Genomic DNA, 20,095 nt, shown 5'->3' with positions numbered 1-20,095 from the left:
TCGTCCATATCGCAATCGGGGAGACATTCTGATCACTTCCATCACTAATCAGATCCATGCTTGCTTGTTAAATATTTGGATTAATATCCTCACTCCATCTGAGGCGCTTTAAGTTTTCAGAATGTATTCCCCTACAGGTTGGAGGTGCTGGTTTATGCTTCTCTGAGTTAATGTTGAAGGATATAACCTGAGGCCGGTGATCGCTTTCAGTTCGTGGATGGATACAGAAACTGACCAAGCAATTGAGCAGAGCTGAATTACAGATGGTGTAATCCAGGTAGGATCGTTTGTTTCCATTTGTCCAAGACCAGTTGGGGGGGTATCACCCTCTGATCTACCATTCATTACCAGGTAGCCTGCACTATAGAATCGCATCACACAAAATTCTACTAGACCGCAGTAGGCTTGATTGGGCGGATTTGTTTGGATTACTGCCTCAGTCAAGGAAAATAAGAAAGGCCCTTCGGTTTCGGCTGTTTTTCCTTGGAATAGATTAGTATTGAAGTCCCCCGTGGCAATGCAGCCTGAGTTGGGATGTTCTGCGGCTAAGTCACTCATAATTACCGTTAGACGTGTGAGATGTTCTCTTTTTGTGCATGTACTTGGGTTGATGTACACATTTAATACGAAGAGTGAACGTTGTTCCCGCCATGCGTTGATTTTGACCCCAAGTAGCCAGTCTTCATCCAATTTTAGTTGTGTAATTGGGCCTTTTAAGTTGTTTGATTTATATGTTGACAGGCCGCCTTTTGGGTGACCATAGCGGCTAACCCTGAGTGCTGGTTACCATAGTTCGGTGAAGCCAATAACCGGGCATCCTTGTGTGGCCCAGGTTTCCTGCAAGGCTATTACTGCATGCTTACAAATGAAGGAATGGACTTCTGAGTTCCTTAATTTCTGCTGAAGACCGCTGATGTTCCACGAACACATTAAAAAGGTGGGATCTACTGCTAGATTGTACGCAGTAGCAGATGAGGCAACTTGAAGGCTTATATTTTCCTGGAATTTGCGGGTTTGATCCGCGGGGACTACTCCTTGTGGTCAGTCTGAGTTTTTTGTTGACAGGATGGCTGGAAGCCAACTCCAGCATTGACTTGAGTCGTCATTAAAGGCTGCTGTTGGAAAGGGAGTTTTCAGTACCTCAGATCCTAATGCATTTTTTTAAATCGAAAGCGGTCTAGTGTTAGGGGCAGGCATGTGAGTACCAACTTTTGCGTGTGGTGTTGGCTGGTTTAGCAATGCTGGAGGGTACCCTGGGGTGGAGTATGGATGGACTCTGATGCCCCAGTCCCGCAGGGTAGCCTTATGATCTAAGAATACTCCTGCCCAATAGGCCGACTTGAATGACACCAGGGTTACCTCAGACGGTTGTGTACCTCTAGGTGGAAGGAATACGATTGATTCAATGTCGTCCGATACCAGACCTTCAAACCCCGGGGTGTCATTCACTAGTTTTATAATATTACATCTGTTAAGAATGTCTTGCCGCCCTTTTGATTTATAGTCAGGAGCTAATATAATATGGGAGAGTTGCAAGTCGCTTTTGTTCTCTTTACTGCATGGGCTTGGAACTGTCTTATTAATTTTAGCGATCGGTGGGCCTGCTTCTGGTTCCTCCTTCTGTTGTGTCTGATGTTGAGGAGCCTTCCTCACTATCAGACTTTTTTTGAGCAAGGGTGTTTTATGATTGTAAATATTTTTGTTAAATTAGGTCTGGTCGTTAAGTTGTCCGTCCAAGATGGTATTGAAACTGGCGCTGGGTTAGGAACTACTGAAATTGCTGTAGTCCCTGATAAACTTGGTTCGTTAGCTTCTACCCTTTGTTTTTCTTTAACGTTGCTTAGATCTTCTGTCGCTGTTCCCGCAACTGACTCAATTAGAGCTTGTTTGCGGCCCTGGGCTCGTTGGATGACAGTTGCAGCTGAGTCCCCTTTTTGTTGGGTTGCACTAAGGTTTACTAGGGGTAGTGATGAATCGGTTTCACTTACGGCTTTTTTGTTGGCTGCCATTGCAAAGAGAGGAAAGAAGGTTGTGGGGACAGTTGTAACTTTTGCCCTTGTTTTGTTTCTATGTTTGCGCTGGCGTTTGCGCTCTCTCTTGCTACAAGGTGGTAGGGGGGCTAACTGCCTTTCCAGGTTTGGTGGTGCCAAGGCTGATAAACCGGCCTTTGGCGCTGCCTCGATTTGGGCTATACAAATTGTGTGCCCGCTTGGGGACCGGGCATTTTTGGTTGTTGCTTCAATCAGCTCGGAGCCCGTTAATTCGGTTTGGGGTCGGTCAGCTATTAACTGCTCGCTTGGCTGGTTTGTGGCGGGGACTTTCCCCGCACTCTGCTGGGTTCCTTTTTCCGTGATAGTCCAGGGATGAGCTGGTTCTTGATTCGTGCATTGCAGTACGTGCGGTTGTAAGTGAGTTACCTCCCTTCAGCAATTTGACTTCATCTATGACATTTGATAGAAAAGCTGGAAGCGACGAAAGGGAGTCGATGATTGGAGAGCAACAACAGACCGACTGGATGAGCTTTGCAGAGGATTGCGCTCCTACTATTAGGTTGTTCAGTTTGTCCAGTTTGTTATCAATGCCTGCAGTGAACAACGCTAAGGTATTCAGAAGATCGACCTGCACATCCAGTTTGTCCGAGTGATAGTTTAATGCATTAACAGTTTGTTGAAAGGTTTGTAGGAGCTGAGGCTAGACACCTGTTGCTGTGGGCTCCTCTTGGTTAGGCTTTGGATTTGACGTATGTTTAGGTGAGTTTTGAGAGTTTTTAAGAAAAAATGACAAGTCCGCTAAAAACTGGTCATTTGAGTCGGATTTTTTTGATGGTTTTTGCGGTGATGTCATTACTACCGGTGTTGGTGAGAATACAATTTGCTGGGGACTGGACACAACCCGATGATCCTTTGGAGTGTGATGGAGCGAGATAGAAAACAAAATTTTGTTTAAACTCGCAAAGTCACATTTCCATAACATGAATAAAATTATTAATGATTTGTGATATGTCGTGCTAATACAACTTAGATTAAACTTTACACGTGGGGGGACTAACATGTGTGCTCATAAACGTGCATATTTGTTGCATCTTTTTGTTCGTGCAAAATAATAAAATAATTTATTGTTTTCGTTTTTGTCATTACTAACTGCTGCAAACTTAAATAAGCATGTGCTTGTTTTGCTTTTCCTTGTCTGTGTGATGTCATTTCTACTATTCTAGGTGCATATGGGTCTCATTGAAAAACGGAGACTGGTAAATATAAACGCTGCTTTATTTGTTTGCAATGGCTAGGTAACATTTTGATTAATCGGGTGGGTTAATTAATTAGTAAATCATGGGGTGGATACAGAAAATACTTTATTTCTTACATTAATACTTTTCTTGTGTTTGTTTTATACTAGAAATCATAAGTTGCCTGCTTTGAGGCCTAGCTATTTGAGCCGCAAAATAAAAGCTGATCTGTAATTCTGCAGAAAGTCACGAGACGCCCATTCTGAATTAAAACGTTTATTGAAGCTGCATTCACAAAGCAAAAACTGATGAGCTGACATCATTCTGTCGGACATGGCCAAGGTCGAAAGTGAACTTTTTGTCAGTCCTTAACTTGGCATCCGCGGAAGTTGTGCTGTAAGACTATGGAAGCTGCGAGGATGACTTAAAACAAAGTTGCAATCGCAGGAAGCCTCTGGCTTCACGTGGAAGAGACAATGGTCTTTGTAAGACATGAATTTGTGGAACTTTTTAAGAATCTGGTGACATGTCACTTGTCACTCTCAGCCAATGGGACGTCGAGTAATTCTGAAAATTTTCCTTTGCTAGTTTAGTTAGCGTAGAAAGGTATAAAAAGTCATGCCCTTAGGGTTGGGCTGGCTGCTGCTTTCTGATTTTCCGATGAGGGTGATGTGCTGCTGGACTTTGCGTGGAGCACGTAAGAATCCTCAAAGATCTTTACTTTAATTTCTGTCTATTTAGCTCAGTTAGGGAAATAGGTTTTAGAAATGCTAAACTTTATATAATTTCTTTAAAATTTATTCAATTGCTTAAATTGTGTTTTCCATAATTCTCACTATCATGCTTGCTTTATTGCTAATATATTTCATTTATAAAACTTTCAACATATATATCATAATTTAGAAAATAAAATCTTACTTTTGACAAACAAGCTGGTCTTGGTTATTTAGAAGTATAGGTTACCTTTAGCTAGATCACGTCGCCTATGGTGGTCTTTTAAATGGTTGGATTTTATTCTAATGACAATATTCTTTCTGCGAATGTATAAAATTGTATATAGAGTGTATTTAATGTGTATATAGATTTATTTTGACCACCTGATTCAGTAGGCCCAAAATATATCAGGTTCATGAATGGGTCCATATTTAGTATAGAATTTTGTTTATAGGTTATGAAATTGGGTAGCGTAGTTTATGATATATTTTCTATAGCCCGCTGGATCAATTATCTGGTAGCAGAAATTGATGGTTGCTAAGAGGTAACCGAGGTAACATGTTGGTTGCTAAGGGTTGCGTCATGGTATGCAAATAGGATCGATGTTTTAACACTTGTTAAGTTCGTTTTTCGTGCCTATCTGTAAGCTATACCGGTATAGATTGTGTGGCAAGAAATTAGTCACGCAAACCATCTGTTCAGTTTGTAGTGATATCGCCGAGTATCACAAGAGGTATCGCCGTGTACCATAGTGTTGTCGCCGAGCAGCACAGTTTTAGGGCTAGGTCTGAATCTTGTATAGTGAGGATTTTCTAAGAAATCAAAGCAGCATGAGAATAGGGACAAAGCGCCTTCCATAAAACTCACTGTGATGAGAGTATTAGTTATATCCGAGCTTGAGTGAAGGGTAAAATTAACGTCGGTGCATGATTATCTATAAACAGGTTAGAGTCCTGTACGGGTACATGTTTCATATCTATAAACAGGTGAGAGCCCTGTACGGATAACGTCGTTATTTTGCTAACGGTGCATGTTTTCTATAAACAGGTGAGAGTCCTGTACGGATTTCATGTGTGTTTGAATTTAGGGAATTTTCCGTGTAAAAGTGCGAGTTTGGATTGTATTTTATGTTCAAGTGGAACTCTTAGAACTTTCACTTCGCGGTGGGTTCAGAGCAAAGCGAGTTCATAATTATACGTGTTAGAAGGGTGGGGTAAGGTTACTCTACTGACAATTGAATATTATCCTTAGTGTGAATAGCGCCGTCTATTCCGAAGTGTGGATACTTGAATGTATGTAAACTATCCTAATTAGTGAAACGAACAGATGTTGTCTTTATAGTCATTGTTAAGAATTAATTTACACTGAAAAGTGTTCTTAAAATGGCGCTGTGAAAAGATTTTGTGAAGGAGGGGTAAGCGCCAGGAGTGAGAAACGAGAAACCGCAGCTGCTGTGTACGTCACAGAGCCGCGCTGGGATTGGGTGACCTACATCACAAACTGTATTCTGATTGGCTCTTGAGTCTCTGACGACCTGTGAGCTGATTGGTTGTTGGGAAATTCTCCAAAATTATTGGTTGAGCAGGAAACTGACGTAGCTCAACTGCCATTGGTTTGTTGGTGTGTTTCGCGCACGGATTGGTTGTTTTGCGGAACATCCCGGAAATATTTTACGAACGATTTTGTGAATTAAATTTAACTTTTAAAAATGAGTTATCATTTTAAATATGCTGAGAAAAAGACAACATTATTTCAGAAATTTAAGAATTTATTTTCACCTGACAAGAAAATCGAAACGCGAGGTGGTAAACTACTTCATAAGTATAAAACACCTGCAGCGTACATGGAAGGTGAATACGGATATCATACTGTCTTATGGTTCGACAGTTGGAAACGTTATACTAAAAACGATGGTATTTTGGCTTGGCCTGATGATGGTTCATTTAATGTAAGAGTTTTAAGAAACTTACGAGAGAAAATGAATGCTCTAGTTCCAAAACCGAGACCAACTCAATTTGAAGCTTTAGTTGAGTGGGAAGATGAGATGTATCAGTTACAAAGAGAAGCTAGTGGAATTAAAAGACCTTCTAAAAATCCATCATGGAAAAGAGAAACTCATGAAGATAGATTACGAATGTGGAGACAGGGAAACATGAGTGAAGGATTGTATTTAATTCATGAAATGGTAATGGGTTCTCCTACAGGAAAATCTATGGAAAGTGAATCTGAGGATGCAATTATGGAAGAAATATATACAACTGCTAGAAATAAACAGCCTAATCAGCCTTTGAGACCTCCAAGATCATGGTCTACTCCGGTGGTTTCTACTGAAACTTCACCGAGTGCACCTCCAATTAGTGAAGCTCCTAAACTTTATCCAAATAATTGTGAAATCACTGAAACTCCTAGAAGACCAGAATTCGAGAATGCTCGAAATGAGGGTAGACATTTTTCAATGACACCAAGAGCAAGGGAACCTCCAAAAGATTATACAAGAGAGACAAGAAATGTTGAGGATGATGATTATAATGAATATTTAAGGTCTAAAGAAGAATTAATCAAAAGAATGACAAAAAGCATGGAAGCTGTCACGGTTCCAGTAACAATAGGTCCTGTTCAGCCTGTATTTGATCAAAGAAATACAAACAAAACTGGATTAACTATTCCTTTAAATACAGAAATTCAAAAGCCTGCTGAAAAATTTTATTCAGACTTGACTGAATTAAACACTTCTAGATCGAGAATGCCTGATTTAACCTTTAATGAGGATTTATCTCCAAAAACACCAATGGGTGCTATGTCAGATGTAGGGAGTCCTGAAGTCAGGGTAACCACACCAAAACTTGATGTGGCCAAATTAAAAGCGAATATAGAAGAATTAATAATTGGAACAATTGGCCCAGATAGTTTGAATTACTATCGGGATGATGAACTACTATTCATTTGCAAAAGTATTCAGTGGAAAACGAAAAATAAATATGATCAATTAGAGGATCTAGCTGCAGAACTTGAAATCGATGTAAGTAAACAAAAGAATTTTGCAAAGCATTACAGATTAGATTTTTCAGAAAGTGACATTGAGAGTTTGAACTCAATGGGAAGAATAGTTCACATTAAAGATTTGATTGTCTATATCAAAAAGCTAGGAGAACTGAACAAATGGAGAGTGAAATGGACCAAAAGGAAGGAAGATGAAAGATTAGAAAAATTGTCAAAACAATTTCCAATGAGAGAAGTTGCAGGTGGAGGATATGTTCATGTCCCATGGTCAAGACAGGACATTCTGTTATTCACAAATGACTTTCCTAAATTAAGAGAGAAACCTGTTGAGTGGTACAGGCAAGTCGATAGATTTATCAAAGTGTCAAAAGTTCTGTGGATTGATTTAGATGGATTTTTTGACATTGTAGTTCCATCTGATCTTTGGACAGAATGTAAAATATCTATTAGTTGGCCAAAAGCAGAACCTGAGCGAATTAAAGAAACAGGTGCCCCGAATCCACTTGTAATGGATTTTTATGAGAAAGTAATTGTTTGGATGAAAAACAAAATTCCACCCAAAGAAGTTGATTGGGTTAAAATAGAAAGAACAGAGCAGGAAACAAAAGAATCAGTTCATTCTTTTTATGAAAGACTACTGTTAATCTTTAAACAATACAGTGGTTATGAAAAATTAGATGAGAAAGACATGAGTCATTTTATCTATAGATTTGTTTATGGATTAAAACCCGAAATTGGAGAAATGATCAGAACTAGTATTGTCGGATGGCAAGCACTATCTATAGATGATATTCTGAGAAAAGCAAAATATTGTAGCGATGAATTAGAAGTAAAACAGAAGAAGCTGAAGGAGAAAGCCATGTGGGCACAGGTAAAGGTGGCTGAGCAACAGATTGCCAGCATGGGAAATAAGAACACTAATTTTGTTCAAACTGGAAATACGAACCAGATACAAGGAAAGTTTAAAGGTAATAATTTCCAAAAGAAATTTAGCCCAAAGATAGAAGAGCTGAAACAAAGATTACCTTGTTTTAATTGTGGCGAAATTGGACATTGGAGGGACGAGTGTCCTCATCCTCCTAGAAACTTAAAGAATCCCTTATTGAATCCACAGATGCAGAATGGTGTTAACGTGCAGCAACAGCTACAGATGCAACAGGGGTTAAATGAATTTAATATTCAGCGACAGTTACAACAACAGCAACAACAACAGGTGAATAATCGTCAAGACCAATTGCCACAACCACCTTTTCCGAATTGTGGGGGAGTTCAAAAATATAATCCAAACGTGGGATTTCAGGGATGTGAACAGGTAATAAAACCACAAAAACAGCAAAAGCAGCAAAAGGTTCAAATGCAAAATGCTTCACAACAGTTTTTATTAACAGAAAGCCAAGACAGTGATTCTGATGATTATTGCTGACGGTGCCCGAGAGAGGAGGAAGAGTGTGTTGTTGGAGCCACTCTTGAGGTTGACCAGTCTGGTCCTTATGTAAACGGGAAAGTTAATGATGTAGACATCACTTTTCTAGTGGACACTGGTGCTACCCGTTCTACTGTTAGATCAGTAGAAATTGAAAACCTACCTCTCTCTGGGGATACCATCCAAGTTGTCGGAGTAAGTAATCAGCAAATTAAAACAGACTTAACTGATCCAGTACCAGTTGAAATTGGAAATTACAGAGACAAACACAGATTTGTGGTTTGTAATAGTAGTCCAGTAAATCTATTAGGCAGAGATATCCTATGTAAAATGAATTGTAGAATATATTGTTCTCCTGAAGGAGTTGAGTTACAAACAATGGAGGAAGATGGTTTGTACAGAATGACAATGATGATGATGGAAGCAGAAGAAACAAAATTGTTTCCTGCATTTGAAGAAAAAGATTTACCTGAAGAGTTAAAGGAAACAGTGAAATCTGAAATATGGGATTTTACTGGGAATGAAATGGGTCTGATGAAAAACGTAGATCCTGTTAAAATTGCATTGAAACAGGGAATAGAATTTCCAAACACTCCACAGTATAAAATGAAAACAGAGACAATTGAAGGTGTTACACCTGTAATTGAAAAGTTAATCAAGCAAGGTGTATTAAAAGAAATGAAGAGTAGCTCTTGTAATTCACCAATTATGGGAGTTAAAAAGGCTAACGGAACGTTTAGGATCGTACAAGATTTGAGAAAGGTTAATCAAATTGTTATTCCATGTTGTCCTGTGGTTCCAAATCCAGCAGTAATTCTATTTCAGATTCCACATGATGCTGAATGGTACACAGTCATTGACCTTTGCAATGCATTCTTTACTGTTCCTCTACACCCAGACAGTTATGAAATCTTTGCTTTCAGATTCCAAGGTAAGACCCTTGGATGGACAAGAATCCCTCAGGGCTATACAGAAAGTCCTTCAATCTTTAACGAACTGTTAAAAAGATCACTAGAAGATTTAGACTTACCAGGTAGGTCTACACTGGTGCAGTATATTGATGATTTGTTAATAGCTGCAAAGACAAGAGAAAATTGTGTAACAGACACAATAATTCTGTTAAATCGCCTTGGAGAAGAAGGACATAAAGTGTCCCCAGCAAAACTACAGTTTTGCAAACAAGAAGTGAAATATCTTGGTCACAGAATTGCAAAGGGAAAAAGACAAGTTACAATAGAGAGAATAAAAATGATTCAAGCAATGTTACCGCCAAGAACACAAAGACAGGTCAGAATGTTCTTAGGAATGGTAGGTTACTGTCGACAATGGATAAGTGGATTTTCAGTAATTGCAAAACCACTACAAAGACTGACCAAATCAGATGTAAAGGATCCAATTATTCTCAATGATGTTGAGATGGAATCTTTTGAGAACCTGAAAAAGAGCTTATGCCAAGCTCCTGCTTTGGGTATGCCAAATTATGAGAAAGATTTTGAACTGTATTGCAGTGAGAGAGAAGGATGTGCATTATCTGTGTTAATTCAGAGACATGGAAATCTAAAGAAACCTATTGCATACTTCTCTGCAGTTCTTGATCCAATTGCAAAAGCATTACCAGGTTGTTTAAAAGCAGTTGCAGCTACAAGTATCAGCCTTGAACAAAGTGAAGGAATCATTATGGGATTTCCTGTGAAAGTTTTTGTGCCTCATTCAGTTGAAATATTACTGACAAGAGGTAAGACTCAACATTTAACAAGTAGCAGATTGACAAAGTATGAGAAAATCATACTGGGAGCAGATAATGTTTCGATTTCAAGATGTTTGAATCTGAATCCTTCTACATTACTGCCTGATTCAGAAATCGTTAATGACATTGAGACAGAACATGAATGTTTAGATGTCATGGAATTCTGCACTAAACCAAGAGAAGACATCAAAGACAGACCTTTGCCTGAATCGGATTTTGTCTACTTTGTAGATGGCTCATGCTTAAGATCCGAAGGTGGTGTCTTGAAAGCTTCATACTCAGTTTGTACAGTTGAAGATATTAAAGAAGCATCATGTCTTGAAGGAGTTCGTTCAGCACAAGTGGCTGAATTGATTGCTTTAATTCGTGCATGTGAAATATCGAAAGATATAAGAGTTACCATCATTACTGATAGCCAGTATGGGTACGGAGTTGTGCATGATTATGGACAACTCTGGTCACAGAGAGGATACATGACATCAACAGGATCACCAATTAAAAATGCAGTTTTCATTAGAAGATTAATTGAAGCAATACAATTGCCAAAAGAAATTGCCATAGTCAAGTGTGCAGCACACACTAGAGGAACTGATTATATTTCCAAGGGAAATGCCTTCGCAGACGAGACAGCAAAGTACTGCGCAAGGAAAAATTATTCTTACAATCGGAATAGAAGTACAGAAACTGATTCAAATTCATTAATGCTAACAACTGTTGTAGAAACATGGAATGAGATTAGGGATTTACAAAACGAAGCAGATGATGAAGAAAAAGACCAGTGGTTAAGATCAGATTGTAGACCACGTGATGAAGATGGAGTGTGGGTTTACAAAGATGGCAGAGTAGTTTTACCAAATTGTTTGATTTCTGACATGGCCAGATTATATCATGGTCCTGCACATTTAGGAAGAGATTCAATGGTCAGACTTTTTAGAGAAACATGGTTCAATACCAAATTCAGAACAATTGCAGAATCTTTTTGTCAAAGGTGTTTGTCATGCCAACAAATGAATCCAAACAGAAAATCAGTGGTGGGGACAGGAATAATTGGTCGAGAGGGTGGTCCCTTTACCAGGTTACAAATAGATTTCATTGAAATGCCCTTACACAACTGTTTGAAATATGTACTTGTAATTGTATGCTTATTCTCAAGGTGGGTAGAGGCTTTCCCTACACGACATTGTGATTCAATTACAGTGGCAAAACTAATGCTCAGAGAAATCATCCCAAGGTACGGTTTTCCAGTCACTATTGAGAGTGATGGAGGAAGCCATTTTGATAACAAACTGTTGAAGTTAATTTGTGAAGCTATGAGCATTGAGCAGAAAATACACTGTGCATACAGACCAGAGGCATCAGGTGTAGTTGAACAAATAAATGGAACTATCAAAAACAGAATTGGAAAAATGTGTCTAGAGACAGGAGTTAAGTGGACTGATGCTCTTCCACTTGTTTTGATGTCATTAAGAAGTACACCAGATAAAAAGACAGGTTTGAGTCCTCATGAAATTTTAATGGGAAGAGTTATGAGGCAAGCTTTTGTACCTGTAGGTAAACTGTTGAGCATAAATGACAGTGCGATTTTGGATTACTGTAAAAGGTTATCTGATATGGTAACTTCTGTGTCTAATCAGGTGGGAACTGAAGCTCAATCAAATGACAAAGTTTTGACACATGATCTGAGACCTGGAGACTGGGTCAGAACGAAAGTACATCGGAGGAGGAATTGTCTATCTCCTAGATGGCAGAAACCTAGGCAGGTAATCTTGATCACTACTAATGCTGTAAAGTGCAGAGGATTGAAGCGCTGGATTCATCCAAGTCATACTATTCCAATACCAACTCCTGAGAGTTCTGATGTTGAAAGTGATACCACAGATGACTCTGATTCTGAAGCAGAAGACAGAACAGAAGGTGAAGTAATTCCAGATTCTGAGGATCGACAAGAAAGTCGACATCTGGAAACTGTGCCAGTGAATGGAAATCTGACAAGAAAAGACTTAGAAATAATTGAAATAGATTCTGAAGGTGAAGAGAATCTGCTAAAAGGAAAGATAACTGAGGATTCGGTTGTCTATATTGAAGACAAAGAAGCTGAACCGAAAGAAGTTTCAGACCAGGAGAGTATCGAAAGGCAGAAAACAGGCTCTGAAGTAAGGAACAAAAATCCGAAATCTGGGAAGCTAGAGGTAATTGAGGAAGAGGAGGAGAACGAATTACCGAGTACCAGTGATGGAAGACAAAGTGAAGTTCCTGAAGGAGTGAAATTGCCGAATAGAGAAGTTCCTGAGTCAATTGAAATTTCAGACTACGAAACTGAAGAAAGTGACGCGGAAAGTGGATGTGAAAACGGAAAGAAAAGGACTTGGAAGTCAGAATCAAATAATTCTGAACCAAAGAAAAAGTACGTGAGAAAAGCAGACTACTGGCCTGGTGGAAGATTGAGAGTAAGATTGATTAAAAAGCCAATAGAACAAGTTGAAGAAATAAGTAGTCAAAAGAGTCCAGGAAAAGAAATTGGAGTTGGAAGGAAAATAGAAGTGATATCGAGAAAAGGGAAGAGAATAATTAGACCAAACCAGAAATACAAGTCTCCTGAGTGGACTTACTTAGTAATTCCACCTGTTATTGACATATATGATAGTAGTGAAGAAGAAAACGAAATCCAAGAAATTAGTGACAATGATTGAAGTACAAAATTATTAAATTGGCAAAAGGCTGAAGAAATCCTGTTAGTTGACACAAGGTCGAAGAAAAACTGTTTAGTAGAAGAAAACTTATGTATGACATAAGGTCGAAGAAATCTTGTTTAGGGTTATAAAAGAAAAATATATTTTAAAAAGGGGGGTGTATATAAATTTTAAAATTTATTTTTATTTTTGAGGCTAAAACTAACCTAAAAATGCCTTACGTTAAGGAGAGCACTTCAAGATGTTCGGTTTTTAAGAAATGCTGTAAGATGACTCTGGTATGTCTGCTCATTTTAGTTCTGCTCTGGTTGGTACTAGCTGTGATTATACCTTTAGAAATGAATAGAGAATTACACAAAGTTAACATAACAAGCAAAGCTCTGGCTAGCCAAACTAAACATAGTGCATCTGCAAAAGTTATTGATCATCAGCCTAACATTCATCAAGATAAATCAATAGGTGATTTTTCAAGCAATACATTCACAAAGCTTTTGAGTGAATATGTAAAGGTAATGGATGCAAAGGATTGTTATGTATGCGTTAAATTACCCGCTTCTGTTTCTGAGGGAGTAACATATAATATGCTTCCTCTCACTTATGCTGTTACATGTAGTGTATTAACTAGTTTATTTTATCAAACTGGTCGTTTAGAATATTACTATTCAAATTATGATGAGATTTTTGCTAATGTCAAGATTGATAATGTTTTAAATAAGCATAAGAAAGCTAAACAATTGAGAGAATATTTCCTTGTTACTAACGAACTCACTTATGAGTATGCTTATAAGAATAATCTAACATGTAAATTAAGTGCTGAAGGAAAGAAATTTCTGAATATGGTTGAGGAGAGAAGAGCAATTTATAAGAGAAATGAATTAGTCAAACAGACTAAGTCATCCTTCTGGCAAAAAGAAGATGAGAAACTAAATGGCAAAATGCTTGAAAATATTGCAATTCATATAGACAAACCTGTTAGTGGAAAGCTTTGCATTAGAAGAGATAACACACTTTTTGATAATTATTTTGTAGGTGCAAGCAACTGTGAAGATACTTATCAGATTATGGGAGGTTGGGGATTTAAAGGTGGGAAAGATCCTATCTTTCCTGGAATTTATTTTGTTTGTGGTGATAAAGCCTACTACAACCTTCCAGACCATTGGTATGGAACTTGTTATGTGGGAATTGTTTTTCCTAAAGTGTTTCATGTTGATAGAGATTCAGAAGGATTGTTTAAAATTCATAATTATGTAAATAGAGCTAAAAGAGAAACTTTTACTGAAGTTCTGGGAGATATTTTTCAAGCTGTAATTCCTTTTGTTGGTATAACCTTAAATGCAGGGAGAATCAGAAAATTGTCTACTATAGTTGATAGATTATCAACTGACACTGCTGATGGGTTTCAATTAGTGAATGTTGAAGTTATTGCTATTAGATCCATGGTAATTCAAGATCGTCTTGCTTTAGACATACTCCTAGCAAAAGAGGGAGGAGTCTGTGGCATTTTACATGTCCAACATTGCTGTACATATATACCGGATGAAAGTAAAAATATTGAAATGTATATTAAGAATATTACACAAATGCATTCAGAAATAATTCCTTTAGAAGAAGAAGATTTTACTGGGAAACTTTCAAAAAGGTTTCAAGCAATTAAAAACTGGTTTCATAATATTGGAAGTTCAATTCTTGGCAAGATTCTGGCACCTTTGATTATAATTATATTCATTTTTATTTTGACTAAAGTAGGTTGTTTGTTGCATAAGAGAAAGAAGCATTTGAGAGAAAAGAAAAGAATCTATAAACTCAGAAAAGAAGAGGAAAGGGAGATCGAGTTGCAGGAGTTACATAGAGAGCGTCATATTAATTGCAAAGATTATGCTGAAACAGACTTTTAGGTTTACTAATACAAATGAATTTGAATCGATTTCTTTAAAATTTAATTTACCAAAATTTTGAGTGCTGGTGTGGTGATTTGTTAATCACCAGATGAGGGAGTTGATGGAGCGAGATAGAAAACAAAATTTTGTTTAAACTCGCAAAGTCACATTTCCATAACATGAATAAAATTATTAATGATTTGTGATATGTCGTGCTAATACAACTTAGATTAAACTTTACACGTGGGGGGACTAACATGTGTGCTCATAAACGTGCATATTTGTTGCATCTTTTTGTTCGTGCAAAATAATAAAATAATTTATTGTTTTCGTTTTTGTCATTACTAACTGCTGCAAACTTAAATAAGCATGTGCTTGTTTTGCTTTTCCTTGTCTGTGTGATGTCATTTCTACTATTCTAGGTGCATATGGGTCTCATTGAAAAACGGAGACTGGTAAATATAAACGCTGCTTTATTTGTTTGCAATGGCTAGGTAACATTTTGATTAATCGGGTGGGTTAATTAATTAGTAAATCATGGGGTGGATACAGAAAATACTTTATTTCTTACATTAATACTTTTCTTGTGTTTGTTTTATACTAGAAATCATAAGTTGCCTGCTTTGAGGCCTAGCTATTTGAGCCGCAAAATAAAAGCTGATCTGTAATTCTGCAGAAAGTCACGAGACGCCCATTCTGAATTAAAACGTTTATTGAAGCTGCATTCACAAAGCAAAAACTGATGAGCTGACATCATTCTGTCGGACATGGCCAAGGTCGAAAGTGAACTTTTTGTCAGTCCTTAACTTGGCATCCGCGGAAGTTGTGCTGTAAGACTATGGAAGCTGCGAGGATGACTTAAAACAAAGTTGCAATCGCAGGAAGCCTCTGGCTTCACGTGGAAGAGACAATGGTCTTTGTAAGACATGAATTTGTGGAACTTTTTAAGAATCTGGTGACATGTCACTTGTCACTCTCAGCCAATGGGACGTCGAGTAATTCTGAAAATTTTCCTTTGCTAGTTTAGTTAGCGTAGAAAGGTATAAAAAGTCATGCCCTTAGGGTTGGGCTGGCTGCTGCTTTCTGATTTTCCGATGAGGGTGATGTGCTGCTGGACTTTGCGTGGAGCACGTAAGAATCCTCAAAGATCTTTACTTTAATTTCTGTCTATTTAGCTCAGTTAGGGAAATAGGTTTTAGAAATGCTAAACTTTATATAATTTCTTTAAAATTTATTCAATTGCTTAAATTGTGTTTTCCATAATTCTCACTATCATGCTTGCTTTATTGCTAATATATTTCATTTATAAAACTTTCAACATATATATCATAATTTAGAAAATAAAATCTTACTTTTGACAAACAAGCTGGTCTTGGTTATTTAGAAGTATAGGTTACCTTTAGCTAGATCACGTCGCCTATGGTGGTCTTTTAAATGGTTGGATTTTATTCTAATGACAATATTCTTTCTGCGAATGTATAAAATTGTATATAGAGTGTATTTAATGTGTATATAGATTTATTTTGACCACCTGATTCAGTAGGCCCAAAATATATCAGGTTCATGAATGGGTCCATATTTAGTATAGAATTTTGTTTATAGGTTATGAAATTGGGTAGCGTAGTTTATGATATATTTTCTATAGCCCGCTGGATCAAGTGCTTATAGTTTGGGGCGATTGAGCAGAACCTAAAATTTTGTTACAAACGTGGGAGTTTTGCACGTGGATTTGCGGGAAGATTAATTGGCGATGAGGTACCGTTATAGATTCCTTTAATGCGGCTAAATCTTGACATGGCGATGATACTGATGTTTCTGGTTTCTGGGCTTGGTCTTTGGGGGGAGTTCAGATATGCGAAGGGCTCAACGGAAGGGTTTCCGAAAAACAGGCTTCCTGCATAGACATAGAAATAGGTGGAGAGAGCTGGCCTGAGTGCAGTTGGTGATGATGATTAGATTGAGGGGTTTCTTTCAGGCTGATCCCCCCAGGCCGGGGTGCAATTGAAACATTAAGAGCGGAGCCAAAAGTAAAAACATCCGAGAGGAGTACCTGATGTAAAGAATGCGGTTGAAATGGGAGCGTACTTATTTTGGCCAGTTGGTCCGGTGCTCCGAGCCTGGTAGCCTCCGAAGGCTGGAACTGTGGAAGAGTATTCGACATAGATGGAATTTTTTTATAATAGTCTAACAGATTCGAAGATTTGGAGGTATTTGATGTGACCATACTCTTGCCGTTGTGAGTGGTGTTACTGTTGCCATTGCTATTTGGCTACGTTTTTACTGTGTTCCCTGTTTCATTGCTTCCTTGATTGGGCTCCACACCCAATATCGACTGTTTTGGTTTCCTCCGTTTTGGAGCGGATGCTGTTTTTCTAATTTTCCCAGATCTCATGTCTTCTGTTAGTTGAAACGGTTCAAGGCAAGCTGCGATGGATGACCTTGTCAAGAAACCGATAAGGTAGCTCTACCGAGCTGTTTCGGAGTTTGAAAACTGGTGGATCTGATGATTCTGGTAACTCTGGTGGGTCAGAAGGTGTTATCTCTGGCTAGCTAATGTTGACCTGAGTTTTGAGTCTGTGCTGTCAGTACTGTCCTGCGAGATTCATTTATTCTCGCAAGGCTACCAGAGCAACCAGGTCTGTTAATAGCTGGCGTTCTTCGTAAATTGCTTTTGGCGCTCCGGTGGAGTCGCACCAGTGCTTTAATCAATACTTTGCTAGTGGCACCCCTCCGCACTTTTGTATTCCCAACCCCTGTCCTCCCGCCTGCGCCCGCCCGCTCGCCGTGCCACTCTAGCCTAAGGCAGGAGACCAGATCCTGCCCCTGTATTCCCCCCTCCCCTAAGTGAAGCCACACAGGTACTGGGGCAAACACTGGGGAGGTGGGATGAGACAAGAATGTCCCAACCAGTCTGTGGCCCGGGTTGGCAGCGAAACTGGTGAACGCTAGGCGGATTCGAGGGGGAGGGGGCCGGGGGAGCACCCCCAGAGCTGGGTAAGAGGCCAAGTACCCCGCTCGCCCGAGAGGCCAGGCAGGGAGGTGGAAGCTGCGAGGGAGAATGGACAGGCCACGGACACAGGAGACAGGAGCCGGGGGCCGGAAGAGCGCGGTGAGCAAGAAGGGCACCCTGCGGCTTGAGAAGCAGCGCAGGGAGGGGGGTTAGGTAGGCTGCAACAATCAGCACACTGCAACACCATGCGGCACCCGGGGGCGGCGGAGGGGGCATTAAGGCAAGGAGCCAGGGACCGGGGTCTGGGTCTGGCCCGTTTTCACCCAGCTGCCAGCCAGCCAACCAAATGCCCTGCTCACTCTGCCAGCGGTGACAAAGATGACCCTAGCGCCTCACAGCCACACACCCGCTTCTGACGACTTACCGATGCGCCACGGAACCACTGCAGCCTCCCCCTGTGCTGACAATACCCGAGAGGAGAGGAGGAGGGGGCCAACTCTGAAGCTCTCTCTCAGCTCTCAGCTCTCTCAGCTCGACCCGACTCGGCTCACGGCTTGTGCCGACGTCCAGCTCCACCCACCGCTCCAACAACTCCTCGCCTCACCTGACGGCACGTCCAGAAGCACTGCAACTCCTCCCGTTAGTGGGACGCGGCCTGCAACTCAATAATTTGTACAAAGCTATTTCTGTCAGTGGATATTTGTGCATATAAAATGTTGTTATACAACTCAAAGTGATAACTTCTAGCATGAATTCATTGAGACAGTGTGTTTCTTGTACAGTAGTAGCAGCAGCAATCAGACCCTGACCATGACATTTCTGACAGACTTCCTATTCGACATTTATTCAAATTGACCTCACTAAGGAGCGATAATGCTAGTTCTTATGCCATTGTTGGCACTGCTGTGAGAAGAGATTCAGCTGAAGGTGCCACTTGCAGATATTTGATTTTGAGTACCAAAGTAAGTAAAACCAAAAACAGGAATTGCCAAGTGGGCACTAAGTGGGTTGATGAGAGCCTTGCGTCATTTTTGAACCATATAAAGTTGTACATGCATGACACAGGGCTCTTAATAACATTGTTGGGGCCACACAAAGCCACCCTGACTGTGAGTAGCCTCATAAATCTTGAGAAAGGCGCGGGAGCTCAAATCGGTACAATTTCCATGGGCATTGCGGTGGGTGGTTTCCACACAACATCCACGGATTTTGACACTTCGACAGAGTTACAAAATCATGTAAATATGGGGAAGTGCCAAATCCTTACGCCTTTGAATCTGAGGCGTAACAAAGAGAAATATATTAATTTCTTCTCGTTTTTTCTCTTCCTATCTGTGCTACATTATGCACCTGAGGATTGTTTCTATGCAGTAAGTAATCCCTTCCTGCACAAAAACAATCATCCATGCAATGGAGACACCACTGCAACATGGTACAAAAGTGTCTACATTGGCGCAAGGCTGCTGAAATGACACCAGCGCAGGGAGAAAGGACAGGAATGCACTGCACTGCATAAATATGATGCACTGCTGCCAGTAGTGACAGTGTAGTAAATGACACCACCCAATCGTTGTGGTATCAAGGTGCAGTTAGTCAGCAAACAACACTAAAATATTTTAACTCCTAACTAGTTACCACCGTGGATGACATCTGCATGGCACTGGATAAAGGAGAAATAGAGGCCCTCATCCTCCTGGACCTCTCCACAGTGTTTGATATGATCTCCCACCATCATCGAAAACCTGTACATCACCGGAATCCAATGACACAAACTCTGATGAGTCTGCTCCTTCCTGAGTGAAAGGACCCAGTCTGTAAGCCTGGCACCATACACCTCTGACACCAGCAATCTTATCTGTGGAGATCTGCATGGATCTACCCTGAGACTGACCCTCCATAACACTTACATGATAGCTCTAGCCAGCATCATCTGCTCTCATAGCATCAACATCCTCTCCTACACAACAACCCACATCTCATGCTCTCCTACACGGACAAGACTCTCAAGTTGAATTCCTGCATGTTAGAGCTGGACAGCCTCAAACGTTTTGAGTTGTACCGTCCTGTTTGCCTAAATTTGATTTTGTTTACTTTAGAACTATGTGCAGTTTACCATTGCTAACCAGTGCTAAGGTGCTTGTGTTCACTCCTTAAAACATGATAACATTGGATAACACCCATTTGGCACATTAACTTACATGTAGAACTATAGTAAAGAGCTACTTCATGTACCCAGGTTCTGTAAGTTCAATTCTACCAGTGGACCTGCAGCACTGTTTGTGCCACACACTTTAGTAGCCTTTTAAATATATCCGGGACCTGGCATTGCAGCCCGTGTGTGCAGTGCTTAACTGCTATTTGAACCTGACAAAATAAACCCTTTACTAGGCTTAAACCTCTCCTTTCAATACATACATTACATCTTCATAGGCCCTAATCAGCCCATAGGGCATGGTGCATTGTATTGA

This window comes from Lissotriton helveticus, chromosome 6 (assembly GCF_964261635.1).
Source record: "Lissotriton helveticus chromosome 6, aLisHel1.1, whole genome shotgun sequence".
In the NCBI taxonomy this organism is placed as follows: domain Eukaryota; kingdom Metazoa; phylum Chordata; class Amphibia; order Caudata; family Salamandridae; genus Lissotriton; species Lissotriton helveticus.
This window is presented reverse-complemented; position numbering follows the sequence as displayed.